Source organism: Plectrocnemia conspersa, unplaced genomic scaffold (assembly GCF_051122295.1).
Source record: "Plectrocnemia conspersa isolate PC_06_02 unplaced genomic scaffold, ASM5112229v1 ptg000005l, whole genome shotgun sequence".
NCBI classification, from domain to species: domain Eukaryota; kingdom Metazoa; phylum Arthropoda; class Insecta; order Trichoptera; family Polycentropodidae; genus Plectrocnemia; species Plectrocnemia conspersa.
Window position 1 is genome coordinate 26,759,408 of NW_028277169.1, and position 21,597 is coordinate 26,781,004.

The 21,597-nt window shown below is 28.9% G+C and overlaps 1 protein-coding gene across 1 annotated transcript in view; it reads right to left on the reverse strand.

The window, feature by feature from the left end:
* The window catches only part of LOC148235317 (acyl-CoA:lysophosphatidylglycerol acyltransferase 1-like), a 466,435-nt gene that overhangs the window by 139,787 nt on the left and 305,051 nt on the right, over positions 1-21,597 (reverse strand). The window lies entirely within an intron of this gene.

The window sequence follows — 21,597 nt, forward strand, 5'->3', positions numbered from 1 at the left end:
TACATCCGATAATTACAAAGGATACTTAAAACGATAAAAACGTATTGATTCTAGACGTGGGCTTCAAAGCTTATGAAAAAAATGCTTTCAAGAGTTTTTATGTTGTGCTAATTGATAACAATTGATATCTTTGGAAAGCCAGAGTGACTATTGTATAAAATTTTTGGGTGCTCCGATATACTTATTTCACGCGCCTTATTTAGCCAAACTTGAAATGGACCGTTTTTGAGCCACCCACACATTTGACTGAAGAATATATTCGACTCGCTTCTGTTAACTAATTATTGACGCGTTTTTGGTCTCAGATTGGTAAAAATACTAATATTTTACAGCAACTTATAATCCTAATAATAAATTATAGTTATAAAATCAGTAGAAAACTTAGTCCTAATTTTTAATATAATTAAATTGATATTTTTTTTCTTGCTATTAAGTTTTTCGAATTAATAACTATTTAACACCTTTTGACTAATGTTAGTAAATTTTGCCAATATTGCTCTTAAAAACTTGTTTGAAAACATACATTTCAAAAATTACTATTCCTTTAGCTTTTCATACTGATATAAAAGTGTGTTTAAATGAAATCCACATGTTACAAATTTTGCAAAAATACATTTTAAGAAAAATTAATTTTATAACACTAAAACTTCTATTTCAATAGTGAGATAGAAGTTTTAGTGTTATTAAATTTCTATTTCAGTAGTGAGAAAGATTTTAAATATTGTCTTTAGCAATATTACTTTATTCAATTTAAGTTTTCGGTAAGGGTATCTATTTTTGAAGTATGGTTTAATATCGAGTTGCCGAAAAAACCCAGAGTATTAGACTCCTAATGAAATATTTAGCTAAGTCCGCAGTTTTATTAAGTGTCTTTTTGCAGATAATTAATAAAGACGGAATAGCGTAGTCCGTAACGTCTCAGACTAGTAACTCTGAGGTTGCGGGTTCGAGCTCCGGCCGCGGCACTCGAATTTTTATCTAATAAAAATGTGCTATTATTAAAAAAACGGCCCCAGCTCCAATGACATCTATTGATTATAAATTGTATAGCACATAATCACTTATAATTAATAATATAGATGTTTGCAATGATGGGGTACTCTAAAAGTTTTTCTAATACTTTTTAAATTATAGCCGTTTAAAATTTGGCTGTGAAATTTCTGGAAGCAAATCAAACGGTTAAAGAGAAAGCCTTTGCTTTACTATGACTTCTAAAGTTTCTCTAGATCGATTTGGCGTAGCTCTGGTTATTTTCGCAAGGAATAGACTTGCATTTTGGTTTATATACCATCGAGAAATGAAAAGAGTCCAACGTTCCCTCCAGTCTTTGATTTGACAAATCTAGATTATTTGTTTTTGTCTATTACATCTTATTAAATTGTTCTACTATTATAACGATGAATTAGAAACAGGTGAAATTCATTTTTAATGGCATAAATCTGACAACAGTGAAATGTGCAACTCTGTAGTGCATGCTACCTGCTCGCGACGATATCTGGGGCTAACCATTTGTTTTTAATAACACGTTGTGTACATCGAGCACGTCTTTTTTTTTATTTCGCGTCTTTATGAGCCTGACAACACTACAAAATTAAATCTTAGAGATTATTTTATGAGTTTTTTAACTTTTTATTTCTTAAAAAAATCATATCATTTGGCAAAAACGCAAAAAAAATTTATAATATGTACCCATTTAATGAGTTGAAATTCGGAATAGAGAATGATTTTATGCAAATTCTTTTGCTTGAGCACTATTGATAAAAATAATGGATATTTTTTTATCAGCTAACAACATTTATAATCTATTAGTATTATTGTTCTTTAACCAAGTCTTGCACAACTAATTTTAACGCAACGATTAGAAGTGGTCCTAAAACTATACTATATTGTAATTTTAGATTTTTTATCGGCAGCAAAATTTGTTTCATATCTACAAGAAAACATTACAAAAATGCTTTTAGTTTTTTGTGTCTAATTATTTGCAAAACCATTTTTCTTAATGATTTTAATTTTGTTTAGTCTATAACCCAATTAAATCACCGTATTATCAGCAAATAAAGCGGTGAATATTAATCATATTAAAAACTATCTATTGAAAATTTTGTTCAGTTGCGATCTAAGAGCATGAGAAAACTACATATTTTTTTCATTACAAACGAAGCATTTTTGTTTCTATACTTTAATAATTCAATGTTAATGCTTTGATCTTAAGTAAGGTTACATTTAGGTACAAGTACTTATAAATCGCCTTTTGATCTACCTATGTAAATATTAGGAGAAAGGCTCGAACTAATAACAGGTTTATTTTCATTAAATTTTGATGGGTTACGGACAGCTTGTGTATTGTAAAAAACATATCCTTTTAACGTACTTGGATTTTATTATATCAAAAAATACTAAAAAAAAGTATTATTCCAATACGTCGACCAGAAAATTTAATAAATTCAATAAGCAACGATATGTTTTCGATCCAGCGCCCCGACCATATGTTACCCTATAGAAAAGTGCTCATCTTGCACGGCTACCCTCAAGATGCGGTCCGGCCTAGTGCCTCAAATGTAATACGGCTGTGGGAGGTCCAAGCATGAAGTGTCGGTCGGTGGGGGAAGTGGGGGATAAGAGTGGAAGGCGTCAGTAAGTCTGTTCCTGGAAGCAGGAAAGTGCCACCTGCCACTTGCCACCTCGTTAAGTGGCCACTTCCGGTGATCGCCTACCCCCCGCTCGCGCCTCCTCCTCTCTCAGCGTCGAAATCCTGGGCCCCGGATTATTAAAATCCGATATAATCTGGATTAAGTGGGTAATGAAAATAAGCCGACGGCCATTTTTCGCCAAGAGCGGCGCCATTGTTCGCACGTTACGCGAGAATACGCTTATAGCGAAATAAAGCGCCCCATACACATCGTGAACAATGTAAAGATCGACTTTGCGCGGTTTTGATTACGTGCGTGATGAGGCGTAAGTAAGGTTTTCTCTTAGCACAGTGTCCCAGAAATTCAAGAATGCATAAATTGAAAAGATGCTATTATATAGGACGCAAAGTAAATGCTATTATTACATACTAAATTACAAGTTCATAATAAACACGGATTATTAACTATACATTATTGTATAGTTAATTTATAGATAAGACAGGTAGATTACCTATATATTACCGCATAGCTAATATACTTGTCTGTAGCACAGAAAAAGATTAGTGATAAAAATAGTAAGAAATAAGACAAAATCATTTACACTAAAATAACTATAATAATAATCCTCTATGTAGGTATAATAATATTAAATAAAGAATTGTGAGAGATACAACCGAGTAATTCAAATGAGTATTTCAAATATTATGAAAAGTATACTAGCAACACCAAGTAATTTTTCAGACCACCTGTTAGCACATCCACCCGTACACCGATCGTAAGCACTGTAAAAAGTACCATTTTTTGCATAAATTATGCGAAATAGACAATGCGCCTACCCTGCGTAAAAACCACTATTGTGTTCTACTATTTGCATTGATGACCTCGCAAGTAGGGTCTCCAATTCGAGTAATCGAGTACTCGATACTCGAGTATTTTTGTCTATTTTTCAAGTACTTGATAATCGAGTATTTTGAAAATTACTCGATTAATACTCGAAATTAAAAAATTTTGAAATATTTCAGAAACAAAAATAACTTTAACTCATTCCGGTAAAAATTAACGTCTTGCTTTTATTTGGCGTTTATGCCCGAAGTCCCGAGTTAGAGCGGTTACTATCAGGTATAATTTTTCCATAGTTCCATAGTTGCATCGTTTCGGTCGTCGGCTATGTTAGTGGGTACGACGGAGAAATTTCTTTTGTGTTTTCTGTTCGACAGTCCCGACTTATCTAATTTATGGCAATGAACAATATGAAATATCAACAAAAAAAAATTTAGGTTTTATGACTATGCAGTTGTAGCGTAAAGTGTTGTAAATTGTTTATACTGATCCCTCAGCTTAAAATATAAATCAAAACAATTGTGTGTTTTAAAGGCATTTAAAGTAAAGTCAGTTCTTTGCGAACCGTTTAGTCTAGAGTGAAAGGGATTCACTCAAATACATCTTCGAAGGATATAGATTTAAATTCTTCGCATTAATCAGAAGGAGTAGAACATTGTATATTGTTAAGAAAAAAAATCTATTCAAGAAGAATTATAAAATGCTATTTTGTCAATAGTCGAAGGAAATAAGAGAAAAGCAGAGAAGGGAATGAAAGAAGAGAACATAAAAAGAGAGTTCAAAAAATTTTATATCTATAAAAAGCGAACAGATATAAATTAGAAGCCTTATCCAACGCGTTAATGACAATAAGACCAACATCAACAGCAACGGAAAGGGTTTTTTCCATAACGGGAATAATAAAACCAAAGGTTAGCAGTAATATTAAATTTGAGACACTTTTTGCATTATTGTTTTTAAAAAGTATGTTCGTGAAGTTAAAAAAATTGTAAAAATAACATACTAAGTATTTTATTTATTTATTTATATGTGCATGAATTTGAATAATAGCTATTTTGGTACATTTGGTAAATACTCGAAAGTACTCGAGTACTCGAGTATTTTAAAATTTTAATATTCGATACTCGAGTAGTTGATGGTTCGAGTAATTGGAGACTCTATTCGCAAGGCATGCGTTACGTGCGTTTCGCACTCCCACTTCGTCTCACTTACTCTCGTCACTTAACACGCGAGCGAGCAAAAGGGAATGTATCTCACAGTACGCGCCTGCATGTTAGTATATTTATTAAGATTTTTTAGCTATATTAATACTAAAGTTTTCATAATTATAATTATAACATTAACCAATAAATGATTAAAAAATGTTATTGGGAATTTTCTGTGACACAATATTTTTTTGCGTCTAAAATACAATCTCATTATTGAAAAGCAAAGCGTTAAATAGTGAGTCACTAGATCATTACATAAGAAATGAAATGTATTATTTTTATGTCAAAAATATGTATCATATATACTCAGAACAACTATATTGTTAAAACTAATGCTTAATACCTGAAAGTTCAAATCCCTATTTTTTTTGTGTTAAATTAATACATTTCTATGAATATTAAATTGAATACATACACAATAATAGAGTAATAAGTATTTACTAATTCAACAGTTTGCGATATAAAAAGCATTAAAGCCGATACAAACGATTATTTTAATGGTTTGTTTAATCTATTGTATTTATCAAAAAAAACGTAATTACTATGAATCAAATTATTTTACATTATTATGATTACTATATAACAAGCTTTAAACTTTTAAAATAAACTAGAAATTTACTAAAATAAATTGTGGTGGTTTGATTTGGTAACAAAACGCTAATAGCTATATTACATATTTATAAAAAGTTAATTACGTGTATTTTATTAATAAAAATCGAAATATCAAGCAGGCATCTGATGAATGATCGAATTTGGTTTCAAAACAATGAGCTTCAAGCATATGCTCATTTTATTAATATAACAAAGAAACTATATATATGTACACTCTGTATTATATAAAAATATGAATTTGTACACAAGTGCGAAACAAAATTGCAAAATTTAATTCAAAATCTACATAGTATATAAGGAAAATTTGCTGCTGGGCTACCGTGGAAGAAACTCAACTAGGAAGTCGATCCATAAATATTATTCCCCGAGGGACGGTTAGGGTCGGACCTAGGCACGAAGGGGTTGAAAACTCGAAAGTGCGATGCTCCATTATTGCCGCAACAACGGCCAGTGGACACGGAGCAAATAAATTGACGATAAATAATATTATTCAGCCTACATACGAAATAATGGCGCACGTGTCCGAAGCGAGTTTATATCCATTACATTACATTAGGTCAGTCCATAACTTTGTAAGTATTTACACAGTTGACATACCCTATAATTTAAAATGAAATGTATTAGTTAATGGTTTTAGTGTAAAATAAAGAAATAAAGTCTTAAATATGCTAAAAATATATATGTACATACACATAAAAAAAAATATATTGGTAACATTTTAAATGTGTATATAAGATTTTTATATAAAATAATTTGAAATTAAAGAAGTGTTTAAGAAAGTTGCTAGTACTCAAGTACGTTTATTATAGTCAACATTAGGACTGTCTTTAAAACATCCCTCCTTTTATGCCCCTCGATATTACACTTCTTAACCCCAGAAAGGATAAATGAGATGTCTGTTTTATTATAAATGCGAATTGTAGTGAAAGGATTCATGTGAAGAAAAAGGCTTTTAATGTCGTGTTTTACTAAAAATATTACAATCAAAATGTAATTTTATTAATTTAACTAGTAATTTAAATATATATACACATAGATACCTGTTTTCTACGCAAAAGTAAAATAAAAATAAGATTAAATAGATTTCTAGATACAAATCTAAAACATAATTTAAGATCTAGAAATTCTATACTGGACTTAGAGACTGGTTGACTTTTCTGGTTACCCATGATTTCAAGTTTATCTAAAAACTATGTTATATTATAATTAAGAACTATGCATGATACATATTTATATATAAAATACCGAATCAGACATATGGAACTATTTTGACTAAAAGGAGAATAAATAACGCTAAGTGTCTCAAATCTAAAGCTATTATAAAATGTTAGAGTATTTTAAACGAGTGATTTTCTACGGCGTTTAAAAATTGCTTATGAAGAAATTAGTAGTAAATTAAAAAAACTAAAATAGGTATATGTTGAGTTAAAAATATCACAATATGCTCAAAACAAGACAATTAATATTTCAGAATTATAAGAAAATACGCATAAATATATTACCCTATAAATATAATATTGTATTAACTACATATAAATTTACGTTAATAAATTTTAATTAACATTTGTAAAATGTTTTTAAAATTTGAGCATATTAAATAAATCTAAATGTATGCTTAAAAATTGGAAAAATTGGGGAGGAGAATTCAAAATTGGACCAGCTATGCTAAAAGATTACATTTACCTAAATGTATGTTATATCATTTATCAAAAGCTTCTTACTATTCAATTTTAATTAAATATGAGCAGAATTCAAGAATTTATTAATTACAAAAACGACATCCTGAAAATGTTTAAAGCACTTCACGAAGAAATGTTGACATATCAATATAAAAAATCCACAGTAAGAATATTAAATTGTCAAATGATTTTAATAGTAATGTAAATATATCAGGAGTAATCATTAGTAATTAATAATAATATTAGTAAAAATATTTATAAAGTAACAAATTAAATTTAATATTTTATAAGATTCGGGATATTAAAATTTATATTTTAAAGGCAATGAAAAAATAGCTAAATAATAATACCATACAAGATAAAAATAGGAATTTAAGCACTAAGCAATTGAAATACTACGTCACTTACAACTAAAGAAGTATAAGTTTTTTTTTGTAGCATGTGCTTATGCAAAAACCAACTTTGTTATAATTGATATAAATATAAAGCACTTATTACATTATATGATAATATACACATAATACGCTCATATATAAAAGGTCAAAGCTATGTTATGCTAAATAATATGCTCTTAATATTGCGTAAAATCCCATCTGGAGTTTGCTCGGGCCGTTCCTCCTCATTCTAAATACTAATGACATTCCTACTGTAAAAAATACTAATTTATCAATGATCGCTATATCTGTAGTTTTTATGGTCTTAAAACAATTGCAATAATTTTACAAAAATCTTTACAAAATCTGAATTTTATTAAATAGTGAATTAAAACAATTCATAGACAACCCTTGCCTCCCATTTTTAACAATAAAACCGCATTTAAAGAAGGGCGAACGTCAAAAACCTGACTATACATAGGACTAAACATATCACTAAGCATATGTCCACAAGGCATGCCGCGATTGCGAACCTAACATCAATATTAAACATAAGCCCTTTAGCAAGAAAAAATACTGTATAAACAGCTAATTAGACCGGTTTTAATATACTCATATTAGATGTGGAGTCACACAAATAATTTTTTTTTCTAAGCTCAAAGACATTCGATATTAAGTGCCTGATAGAAACAATATTTAATATATAAGAATAATACCATTAATTAAGTGACATTGTCATATTTTTACCGAATAATATTACAAAAATTTACGCCCACAAATCCCGAGAATCGGTAATTACGATAAGATCTTGTTTTCAAGAAGTAAATTTATTTTTTAACAACTACCTGCAAATCCCCTATAGAGCTGCTCGTTCCTATTATCTATCCTGGGTAATATAAAGACGTTTAATTATTATGCAAATTAAATTTATAAATTATATATTGCAACGATATTTTTATCACAATAAGTCATCGACAACTGTTCAATCTGACGAACGATAAGTGTTAATGAAAAATATTGCTCATATTTGACATATTGTAAATTCATTAATTTATGAAAAATATGCATGGACTTTCGGAATGACAAATATGAACGTGTGTGTACACACATGAACAAGATATAGTACGATAACACCATGGTAACAAATTACGCAAACAATTCGCCAATGCAGCGTACAAAAACGACGTACGAGTGACTATATGTGTGTATACGGGTACACTAATAAAATTTTCCGACGGCTGTAAACATTATTAGTGTGACCATAATTTCGCGGTGGACCGGGAGACGGCTCCGGGCGGAAGATGATAATGGAAATGCTCGTTTTCGCCATTTGCTAAATTATTTTGTTCGCAATTAAAATGATTATATGATAGTAATTATCTGACGAAGGTTTCGTGAATATACAACCTCTATTATAATTGTGTAAACTATTATTTTTTACTCTTATCTCTTATTTTAAAATAATAGCACAAACAATTATTACAAATATTTGTATGTTAAAATACAATATGCGAATAAGTTATATTATATACTGTAATATATCATACAACGTTTTTCTAATGGTGGTGTCACTTAAAACATTAATCTGTTGTTAATTAAATTTACATTTAGCAGTAAATTTCAGGAAGAAAAAGGAAATAATAAAAAATCAACAACAGCAACAGCTGAATTATATAAATTTAATGTTTTTATAGATTGTATTATCAGTTTTTTGACAACTGGATTTAATGCAGAAAAATTAATTAACAAAACGTTTAGTTCTATGTAATTATTTATAAAAGAAAATCTAGGAAAAACGTCCCAAATCTATCCCGAAAATGTTTTTTTAAATATTTCAGTAAAATCGTATCCGAATACATTTTCACGAGTAGATATATATTTTTACCAGTGAAAATACAAATTATCTGGCAGGTGATAGTACAATTATATAATTTCAACTTTTCTATATGTAGTTTTATATATATTTAGATGTATAAATATTTTTTTATTTATAAGTCCATATACATTTTCACCAGTAGATATATATTTCTACTAGCGAAAATATAATTTAACTGTTCAGCGCTAATATGCTGCTCTAAAATGAATATAAAGCTCAATTTGACAGTTGCGAAACGTACTTTTGCTGTTCAAACCCAACCCTAACCTAATGAAAATTCTAAAACTAATTAGTCTTACAACTTTTATTAGATCAAGTTCAAAATACAAACTAAGCTAACTCATTTTTTAAGGAAAAATAAGTGCAGACAGACATCGCATCTCACATATTGCTCCAAAGTTTGTCTGCATTTCGATATTACACTATGTTTTAAAAATATGATAGCTATTCTTCCCGATATTACTAAAGACTGATCAAAACGAATTTTGGTCTATTTCAAGCGAGCGCAAAAACAATTATCACTTTTCAGAAGGCAACAATTCAGATAAAAAGCAATAAATCATGTTTAAAGATATGTTATATATTTTTTTTATCACATTATTTTTCACTATATTTTATAAACGTTAACTTAGTACTGAAGAATATGTAAATATTTTTAGTGTGACAAAATTTTTACACACTTAACATTTTAAATCCACGTTAGTGATAAGTAAATATGGGTTATATTTCAAGGCTCTTTTAGTCATTGAGTTGCTAAAACATTTACGTAATGTAACATTTTAAACGTACGAGAAAAAGCTTTACATAAACCCCACGTAAAATGAATATTCGATCAATAAGTACGCTCACATTCATATTCTGCTTACTCATACAAGGATCGTGTTTTATGCAAATCAGATCTCATAATAAAATCGCAAACTAGGAAAAACTGTCGTTGAAGAAAGTAGTAGCATCTACATAATATAATGGATACTTCTACGGCGTAGCTCTTCAATCAGCAAAAGAGAAAATCTCTTTTACGGAACTTTTATATATTTTATAATACAACATTAAATTTAAATTAATATATATATATATTTATATATTTTAATTAGCATACATTAAGTCAGAGTGACAACGCCGATAAAATTTATGTTTATTTAGAAACGTAGAAACACGGAGGTAATAGTTTGTAATGAAACAATAATAGCCTGACGCCATAAAAGCGCAATATGATAATAATAGGATATGACAAACCTATAGTAAAAATACTATACTGTAATGACTGATAAGTGCTTTGAACGCGACTGTTACGTTTTAGCGGAACGTAAATATATGTTGTTTATACACCCTTTAAAATAGTATAGGTTCCCATTGTGAATCATACATATTTTATAAAACGCTTATTCCGCGAATTGGATAGATTGATGGAATACTGATTATTATTTTAATCAATAATGAAAGCTTTAAGCATATAATTAGTTATGTGTAATGATTATTTATTTGAAATTTAGTAGATGTAGAAAGACATTACATGCTTACTACATCAACGTCTTATTTATAATCGACGTGCAATTAGCGGCTTGAATTCTGATATAATTAAACAGGACATCATCTAAGTATACTATAACGACGTCAGATATCATTATGCCCGAGGCTGTGTAATTGTTACAGTGTAACAATAACACAGACGCGAATAATGAAACAATGACCGAACAACAGTTCGACGTATTGTATAATAAATTATGGGCTGAGCTAAAGCTCAGAGCACAAAGCTAGCAGCGATTAAGTGTACGCTACAAACGAGCTTTATACATACCAAAACCAGTAATAAAACAGGAAAATAACAATAAGTCTTCTCGAAGAAAATAATACTGCTTACATTTATAAATAAAAATATTTTAAATTCAAGGATTATTTAATATAACTATGTATGTATATGCAATGTATTAAAAAAATATTTTCAAAACATTTATCTGAAAATTGATAAATGGTAGTGCTTTTGTATTTACGTTGTGTATGTAACATAGTGTGCATGTATTATTCAACAACCAGGACTGTAAATCATGGTAGCTTTTATTTTAAACTATTTTACACCCCCTATTTTTTTATAAATAATAAAGGGATATAAACTTATCATTACTATATAAAAATATTTTTATAAGCAAGTAAAATGCTAAATATAAATTTGTCACTAAATAAAAATAATAAATTAAATTAAGAGAGCTTGAAAAAATTAATTTTAGCATATATTCGCATATTTTATCCATTGAAATTTATTAAAAAATTGGCATCGGAAATGGTTCTAAATTGTGTTTCTAATAATAAGTTTTACTTATTATAATAATGTAAAAACTTTTTTTGATACAACGTTATATCAAGCAAAGGTTTCAAGTTCGTCACTTCCTATCAGCAAAATTTATTGCAAATGGTAATATGTTCATCCCGACTTAAAATTGTGATTTTATGTACTTAATCCTTAAAAATATCTTTCCAAAAAGGTGCTGCCAAATAAAAATATAAATCCCCTAAGCACATGCTCTTAATTGAAAATATTTTTCACCTGAGAGACACATTTAAAAGATTCTGTTTATTTTCTTTTTAGAATTTGCCTTAAAGCATGTCATCACTTTAAATTTAAGGTAAAGTAAATACTTCTTAACACTGGTCAAAATGATTTTAAAAAATCTTCACAAACATCAAGGCTAAAAAAACGACGCTATTACAATTTTTTTATAGGTTTATAATATTTTCAGTTTAATATAATGCAAGCCAGGTAACTAACTGTACCTCTAAAAATGATTACACGCTGTAGCTATTTTTTTCTAACCCATTAATAATACAAAATATTCGCAAAAGTACTTGTTATAATTTAACATAACACGCGTTGGGAAAATCTGGATTTAACAAGGTCATTAGTAGTAAAAAATGAATTAGATAACACTAAGTTATGGCAAAGAAAATCTTTCTAAATCATTTTCTCTGCTATTAAATTGCCTATTGATGTTACTCATAATGTGCTCTACGAGCCGTAGTTTTTAGACCCCTGCAATAGATATTAATTATATATTGCTTTAATGTATAGCTGAGTTTTATTGTAAATATACCCATTGATAGAGATTTTGAGGTAAAAAAATAGATTTTGAAATTTTCTAACAATTAAAACTAAATTTAATTATACACGCCAAAATAATAGAATCAATGTTGTTTTAAATCTAAATAAAGCAAAAGACTTTTCATCAGCGTTTCTCAACTATATTTGATTATGAAACTATTTTATAGTTGGAGCAAAATAAAGGAACGTCTAAAATATTTTCGCACATCTAAAAATGCAACGTAGGCAATTTTTATTAGATATTTAATACCGTAAACTTATATTTACTGACGTAAACAATCGCTTTATGTGTGGTCCTGTCTCTCACCACAATTTATGCTATCGAGATAAAACAACATTGTCGAAATGCGAAAAAAACCAGTGCTCGAAAAATATTGTCCAAAGACGATATATTATAAAAAATGTATAAAAAATATTTTACATCCATACATGTTGTGTAAGGATGTGAAATATTTTTTTATATATTTTTTCATAGAAATAATGCTGCAAAAATAGTTGTTTCTATTTTACCTTTAAAAATAAAACATATTTAAACCCTTACAAAGTATTTCTTTATTTAAAACACAATTAAAGTAATCTATAGCCCACGGCTCAGCTTTTGATACTAAACTAAATCATTTTGCATTATAATCTATAGTAAAATAGCTGTAAGACATATTTTACTTAATTAATTTAAAACTGAAAGTGAGTTTATTTAACATACAAGAGCTGATTTTTAATCAGCGTGCAATTTTATCTTGTTGAAAATAAATTGTGATGTATAATTATTCGATATAGTGAATGTATGGAAAAATAATATCTTAAGTATCGAGCATTATAGGACTTATATTAACTGACGTATTGTGGAGTGCGAAAGAATCAAAGATTCTTAAAATAAGGCCAACCCAACTGTGTGTATAACATTGTACATATGTACAACTAATGAAACTTGAATAAAATAATTAAATTGTATTTTCACCGTTAGTCAATTATATTTTTAAGCCTCGACATTTATTTTTAAGTAAGTGCTGATGCTATTAATTATATTTATTAATATTTAATTTCGTTAAAATGTTATAATTAGACTCGTCGACTCATTATACTCTTTAGCAATTGGAAGATTGAAAGAAATAGCTTCGTCATTGAGCGAAAGTAGACAAACGAAGGCAAGCAAAGGGCCGATGAATGAAAGGAGTGAAAAGGAACGAGAGATGGGTAGCTGAGGTCCTTTTCAGAAGGCTTTCGCGCGAAAGGGAAGACCATGATCAATAGTTGTACGAACGCCTCCGCAATACGCGTTTCACGAGGCCTTTTATCACGAGGCGAGTGTGTAAAAAGGTTGTCGCTAGGGTTAATTGTACGAGCGACGGTTTAGGCGTGATGTAGTGTTATATTATTTGCAGCTCGTTACTCGGTACATTTGCTACCTTATTTATCATGAAGTGTTGAAGGGCAAAAACCAATTCAATAAAGAAACCAAATTGTTGAAAAAAAAAACAATTTAGGAAGATATATTTGGTACTTAAAATTTACAAAAACTGCACATAAAAATACTTCACTGAACAACTTAAATAAACCCAGACTTATTATCACACTTACATATAATATAATATAGCTCTAACTTTTAAGAATCATTCATTTAGTCTTATTTCTATGTAAATAAAATAATTTTCGCACAATATATCACATTATTCAGTAACTACATATTTACTCAGTAAATGGTATTATCAAGTAAATGGTTGTTATAATTTTACAACTATTTACAATATTTTTTTGTATTTAAAGCAAGTAATATTAGTCCAATCTTGAACTATGAAAAACTTATTAGTCGCATTTTGTATTTTTATTTCGCAAAAATATTTTCTTAAATAATCTAAATAAATTTTAGAATATGTATTACTTTTAAAAATCTGCATAAAAACATTTTTTTTTATATTATTTCGAAGTTGTGATTACATAATAATATTTTTATTACATAAAGTAATATACACGTGCATAGAAATCCTTAGCAATACATTATATTCCCATAGAAAAAATAACAAAAGGGTTGGATAATTTATAAATATTGTACTAGAACCCATGATAAGATAAACATTAAAAACAATTAAGGTTAAATATATAAAAACAGAAATAATAATATATACTTGTAATTATTTTTAGTCATTTATAATGATTCATGAAAGATATTTTATGCGTTCTTTCTTTTGACTGTCTATATTTTATCGTTTGTCTACATTTACTTTACATTATTACATTAGGATTAAGCAACTTCGAATACTAATAAAGCTGTTGTATTATTAAAAAAATGGCTTGTAATATTTACAAGAATATTTTTAATTCAAACATGCAAAAAGATTTTAACTTCGCAACTTTTAATTTAGCCATAGAAAAAGACACAAAACTAAAATATCTTAGACTTTAATATTTATTAAGCTACTTTGTATTATTAAGCGTATAAGAATTGCGAATTTTGTTGTTAATTTTTTACCATCTGTGTATGAAATTTCAATCGTACAAATTGTTTTATTTACCCATAAGTAATACCGTAAAAACTAGTATTTGTTTAAAAAAGATTCGCGGTAGACAATATGTTCAACTTATTATTTCATTCCTGGTTTATTGTTATTCTACCTCTGGAGTAGCCAACTTAACCGACTATCATTTAAGGCGTGAACACATTTTGTGAGTGTGTCCAAGAAGCGATTCAATTGGCCCGCAAAAATCTTTATCATAAATTCGATAGCTGTCTCAAACCAGCATTAAAAATATATGACACATGGTCACAGAGGCAGAGACACGAAGAGAGACGTGTCAGGACACTACATCCCTATATCCCAACTGCTCCACGAAATCACAGCTGACAAAAATACAACTCGATACGCCAGCGAAGACTCTCCAAGTCTTCGAAGATCTGTCATATTAACTCCACCGCCTGATAGCGGCATCTACGTTTCTTTACATATGTTTATTAAACTAACTATTACCAGCTTTTCAGACTTTTCTATTTTAGTTATAAAGTCATATGCTTTCAGCCTTAGCACCCAAAACATCTATTTTCTAAATAAAAATGTTATTTTAAACATGTTAATTTTTTGGATCAACTGAAATCGTTTGTTGAATCAGAATTACGCGAAATAATTCAAGAACTTGCACAACAGTTCTTGAACATTTAAAACAGCTAAAAATCTTGACAAATGGGTGCCGAATAAAATAAATGTTAACCAAAAAGTATCATGGTTACAGAGATAATTTGATTTGAGTTTCTGTAAAAATGTATCGCTCGTTTTGGAACTGATATTTACAACGGGTATAATGATATGAAATCCGAAAGCATATCGCTAACATAAATTAGACTGTTTTATAGTATGTTTTACGCTTTGTATAATTCACTCGTAATCACGCATAAGTACTAGAAAACTACCCTTTTGTGTAAAAATGATGCCTGATAAACAACTATTGTTATTTTTACCCTCTTTTATTACAGATAGCCGAAGCGGCCAGCTAAAAGTTTTACTTTTAATGCGTAAACATATTTCGTGGGTGTGTTCAAGAAACGATGCAATTGGCTCACCAACATCCTCTTCTGCGATTCGCCAGATCTGTTTTGAATCAGCAATATAAAAGATGCGACACTTAGTCATAAAAAAGCAGACAAGCAGAGAGACGGACAGGCAGAGAGAGAAGTAGACGGCGAAAGACGCTCCCGAGACTCAACCCTAATGAGTACTAGCACGAGTCACACTAGCGGATAGTTCAAAATTCATCACAAATCCGATAACTCTAGCGAAGACTCTCTGACTTTCAAAAATAGCTATTTTACTCTACCACCTGATAATGGCAGTGATATTTGCATATATATAAATATATGGGATATTTTCTATATGCTGAATAATTATTTTGGCATCTTCAGATTAGGACCAGAATATACATAGTTGCCAGTGGCAACTATGTATATTCTTCTACTAGGATGTTTCTATATCTTTTTTTCTTATAATGCCTATTAATGCTTGGCTTGTTTATATATTCATCACAATTATTTCTATTTTGGGCTATACATTTTTTGATTAGAAAAAATCGGCGTATAATTATGCGTTCGGCTTTCTTTGCCTTTTTCTCAATAAAGAGTAAAAACGAACGGCGTTATGACAGGAAAGGAATAAAATGCTAATGCGAAAGCGGACGAAGGCGCTCAAACGTGACGATCTTCAAACTCGGGTACATTTTTACACAAAAAAGCTCTCATCTGCTCACTCTCTGAGATCGGCACGGTAAGTTTGCGCAGCTTCGCCTTCGTCATCACGGGTGATGAATGTTGAGAGTATGTATATATATGTATATATATATATATCGAGGTGGGTGGATGAGCAAAAAATGAGTGAAAATTTGCATTGATGCAGGTGGGCGTAGAGTAATCCCCTTGTAGCGAAGAAAGTTGTTAAATATTAAAAAAAAAAATACGACAAAAACATTCGAGAGGAAAAATTGGATTATCTCTCGTTCGAGATATTTGGGCGTATTTTGTAGATAACAGAGTAAAAGTTATTATTAATTGCATATACATTACCAAACAGCGGTAGTTTGAATTGGCGTTAAATCACTTACCTGTAACAAAAAATAGTTATAAATGAGTAAATAAAATAAATGATCAATCGCAGCGAAACTGAGAAAAAACCAATTGACAATAATGAAGATCGAGTGAAAGTGAACAATGACGGGAAAAAATCGTTCAACGAAACTTATTTACTTTTATATAACTTTTATATAAATCATAGGTAAAGAGCTGACAGTATATTACAGTGAATATTTTTCAATTTTAAACTTTATATACAATATATACAAAATATTTTTCTACCACCTGTAATATGTGATACTTTTTTAAAATCCTGGGAATTAATACTGGCTTTAATGTTAAAATATATGAATTTCATATTTATATTTTTAACATAATACCAGTAAAAAATGGAGTGTTAATTTTCTTTTTACGTGCATTAATAAACAAAAAATTTGTACTAAATTTATATACCTGTAATTCTTTCCTATATTTTATATATATTTGGAGTATTAAAGATTTGTCTTAAAATATGTAACAGTTATATATTTTTTATAAATAATTTCAATTTTAATATTAAACCATTATAAAAATAGTATTTATATTTTGCATAATTTTAATTTATTGATTAATTGTATGTAATAATATAGAACTTAACTTTATATTAAAAATGTTAATAATAACTTTACCAAAGATCATCCCTTATACTAATATTTTTTAGGAAATTTTGTATGCATATCGTATATTTAATTGTAATCTAAGTCAAGTAAATTTCATAATTTAAACACAGCTCAGCTTGTAAAAGACTTCGAGGTCCAATTTTTTTAAGTAACTAAGCATCTGCAACAGGTACACAGGTATAGAAGTAAAACTAACAAAATATGTAGTATATTTATTTCAAAATACACTGACGAGAATTGTTTTAAACATTTAAATATATAGGGCAATGCAAAAGTTTTTGGACTATTGTCTCAAATAGAAAATAATGTATTCAGTGAATCAAGTTTAATTTTTATTTACTCCATAGTTTTTTATATGTTTATTATTATTACGATTTTACCATAATGTTTTAACCTTGAACAACATTACATATATATAATGATTTTCGCGAAACTCTTGATCGAAACTAATGAATATGTATTGCATTTTTAAAACAGATGTTACGATATTACATATGCATTTCAGCGATTCGAGACTGAATAAAGTGACATTTTACTCTCAGGAAATTTTAATAAAGAAATCTCTGTAGTGACGTCAGCTTAATAATAAGGTATAACCTTTATATTCTACCGTATTAATGTATAGCTATCTATTCAACTGAAAATAGAGCTTATGCTAATTAATAATATTAAAATCCCTAGGTATCCGCTTAATAGATTCCATAAATTTTTGGCGTTTCCTAATGCGTGTAACCCAAGCATAAATCTTCAAAATATACCTATACATAACATATATAAAAAATCGCGTACCCATGTGTGCCGAAATTCGCAAAGGTCGTGCGTAATTAACCTCGGCGCGTACGAGTTTGCCGTGCAAAAGTTGCGACAGCGCAAACCCCGTTGTGGTGGGATCCCGAAAACAATTATGCCATTACGGCCTTTATTTATTTTTACCCAGGATTTGCATACATTTATAGAGCCGATTAGGTAGAACTTTTGCTTTACCAGGGAGATGGGTTGGTACATAGCGTTTGTTAGCGAAAACAATCAATGATGGATTAATCGAGATGTTTATTACCATAACAACTAAATTAGAATTTAAAAACAGAAAAAATAATTAATTGTACCTTTCAACATATGATTTGTGGAGAAAGAGGCAAATCAAAAATCGATCAATCATTGCTAAGGACATATTTGAAATATCTGCAAAACTATATTTTATCTTTATATACTATGATACAATTGTTAATATTTTAAACTATAAATTACTTAATTATTTTTGATAAGTTACAAGCTGCTATTATTAAAAAACAACGCAATCAAATCATCACTCTCCAATCCATTAATTGATATAAACTAAGATGTAGTTCACTGGCTTCCAAATTGTTAACCATTCCCCATATTTAGCAGAACTTAAAAAGCATACCGTGCTATTTGTTGTGATAGAATTTTCACTGCGATCAATCGTGCTGATCATTAGATCAGTGCTCTATTATAATGATTGAAAATACAAATTTCTTCATCGGCGTTATGCGTGAATTATTCCAATAGGCCGCATAATTCGCGCATAAAAAATCGTTACGCCGATAAAGTATGGCGCAAAATCATTTATCAATTAATTTAAACCGATATCCAATCTGAAAAGCTCTCGCGTATATAATCGCGATACAAAGGAGTTGTCGGCGTAATTTATTTCGGGGCAATAAATTAAGAGAGAGCCGAATGGAAATATCATTATTTAATGCCAATTTGAAATTCAATTTGAAAATAGGCGAAATCGGCGCAAGCCGGTGGAAATATATATACGTATACATAGGTATGCACAGTATAAATTCTTTAATTATGTGGGGATTATTTGTGGTATCTGGACTGACGGCGAGAAATGGAAGATGGCGAACGAGAGCCGTCTACCTTCGTACCCACAGCGACTCGAGAAAATTTATTAACATAATATACAAAGGGGAAAATCGCGCCGGTCTTTACGTCTTACCGCTTGGTATACAGAAAGATCAAGGTGGATTTTTAAACGTATTGGAGGAAAATATGAAATAATTAATTATTACGGTTATATATATATATATAATATATGTATTGATATTATGAACAAATTTCGATGCTTAATGTGAAATACTGAAATACCAATTCACAATAGTAAAAGATACATTTAGGTTTTCTTTCTTTTAACAACAAACATATTGTAAAAAGCAGAGAGCTTCTGCTATGCTTTGATTATTATACTAGAAACATTGCGATTAGCCCGTTACTCGTAAGTACTATTAAAAATAAAAGTGTACTCATCTGAGATTTGTGAAACACACTAAAAGCCAACAATATGTCATATTTTAGATATTCTGTAAGTATAAAATAACAGGCTCAAGAAGCGAATTATGATCATGTCATATAGCAAAAATGAATAGTTTTATCAATCAGATCATGCTGCACTGAAATTTAAAACGAGACTAACTGTATCAAAAGTAAAGGTAATTAAATCTCTAGTCTGGCATAGAGGAAGTATATTCATTCCAGTGTCTATCACCAATGAATTTATATATCACAAGTATTAATATATTTTCACTAATTCAATCAGTTGAAATGTATTAAAATAAATATTTACAATCCCACTGTTCAGTATTAGTTAAACTATATTTAGTCACAAACACATTATTTCAAATTAATTAAACATGAAAAAATTTAACAAAACGAATTAACCTAATAAAAATTGTACAGCTATAGTTAGTTTAAGAACTTTCATTAGGTAAAGTTGGGTTTGCTTAATTCGTTTCAGTTAGTTTTGGGTTTTAACAGCAAATTGACGTTTCGTGATCATTTTATAGTAGTATATAATTTCACTAGCGCCTATCAGATAAATTGTATTTTTACTAATAAATATATATAGTACATCTACGGTGAAAATGAAGATATTCGGATATGATTTCAATGATATAATACATTCACTTAAATAAATTCATCATATTGATATTAGTTTGTATAAAATGCACTTTTAAACTTGAATACTCGTAATTTTTGTATTTATTTTCGGAAAGCATATAAATTAAATCCAATTTTACATATTAAAAATAAATAACACAGTTTCTTTTAATCATAAATCATGGTTTTAGCAGAAAGTATATTGTTAAAATAGGCACAAACCGAATCACATTAAACGGCAAACCAAATATTATCAACAAACACATTATTATAATAAAGGTAGATGAAATACATTTTTAATATTTTTTAATTACACAATCACCGGTGCATTTACACACTAAAAATTACATACTAGTGAAAGAAACAAGAGTTTTGTATCTACTGACATGTTCACGGTTTACACATGGGGTTGATGACTTACACGAAATAATAATCCAGTAATGGGAGAAGCGAGTGTTTTATATGCATGAGACATTTCACACTAAAAACTCACTTTTGTCATTGTATTAATTAATGTTTATACATATGTACAAAGTTAATCAACAAAATTTTAGATTCCAAAACATAACAATATAAACATTTTATTATTTAAAAATATTTGTTTGTAAGTATTGCATATCATGAATGGTAACCTTTGTTAAGATAAGAAAAATTATCTGATTATAAATAGTTGGTTCCACACAACCTAGAAAAAAACACCAGCGCCACTCAAAGTAAAAAACTGTATTTTACTGAAAACTGTAATTTTCTATAAAATAAAACGTCGAGATAATTACTTTTGCAGCCTTTATTCATAAACTGCTTAATATATAATAAAAAATAAAAACATATAAAAATATGTTGCTTCAATGACAACGCGGCAAAATAATCAAATGCTTCGCTGGTTAGCGTATAATATTTTTTGTATACATTTATTAAACAATTTTTGGGTACTTTTCTCATAAATACCTAATTTATTTAAAGATACCTCAACATTTATTTGCTCATAAAGTATATGTTAAAACTGATATGTTAGTATTTATTGAAGTTTTATTAACTTATGTCGTTTTTGAATTGAAACTGGAGATAATGTTTAAAGATAAGCATTAAAAATATTGAGTTTTTTTATATTTATCCAATGTATAGTCGAAAAACCGACAAAAAAAATGCATAATAAAAAGCTTTGCATT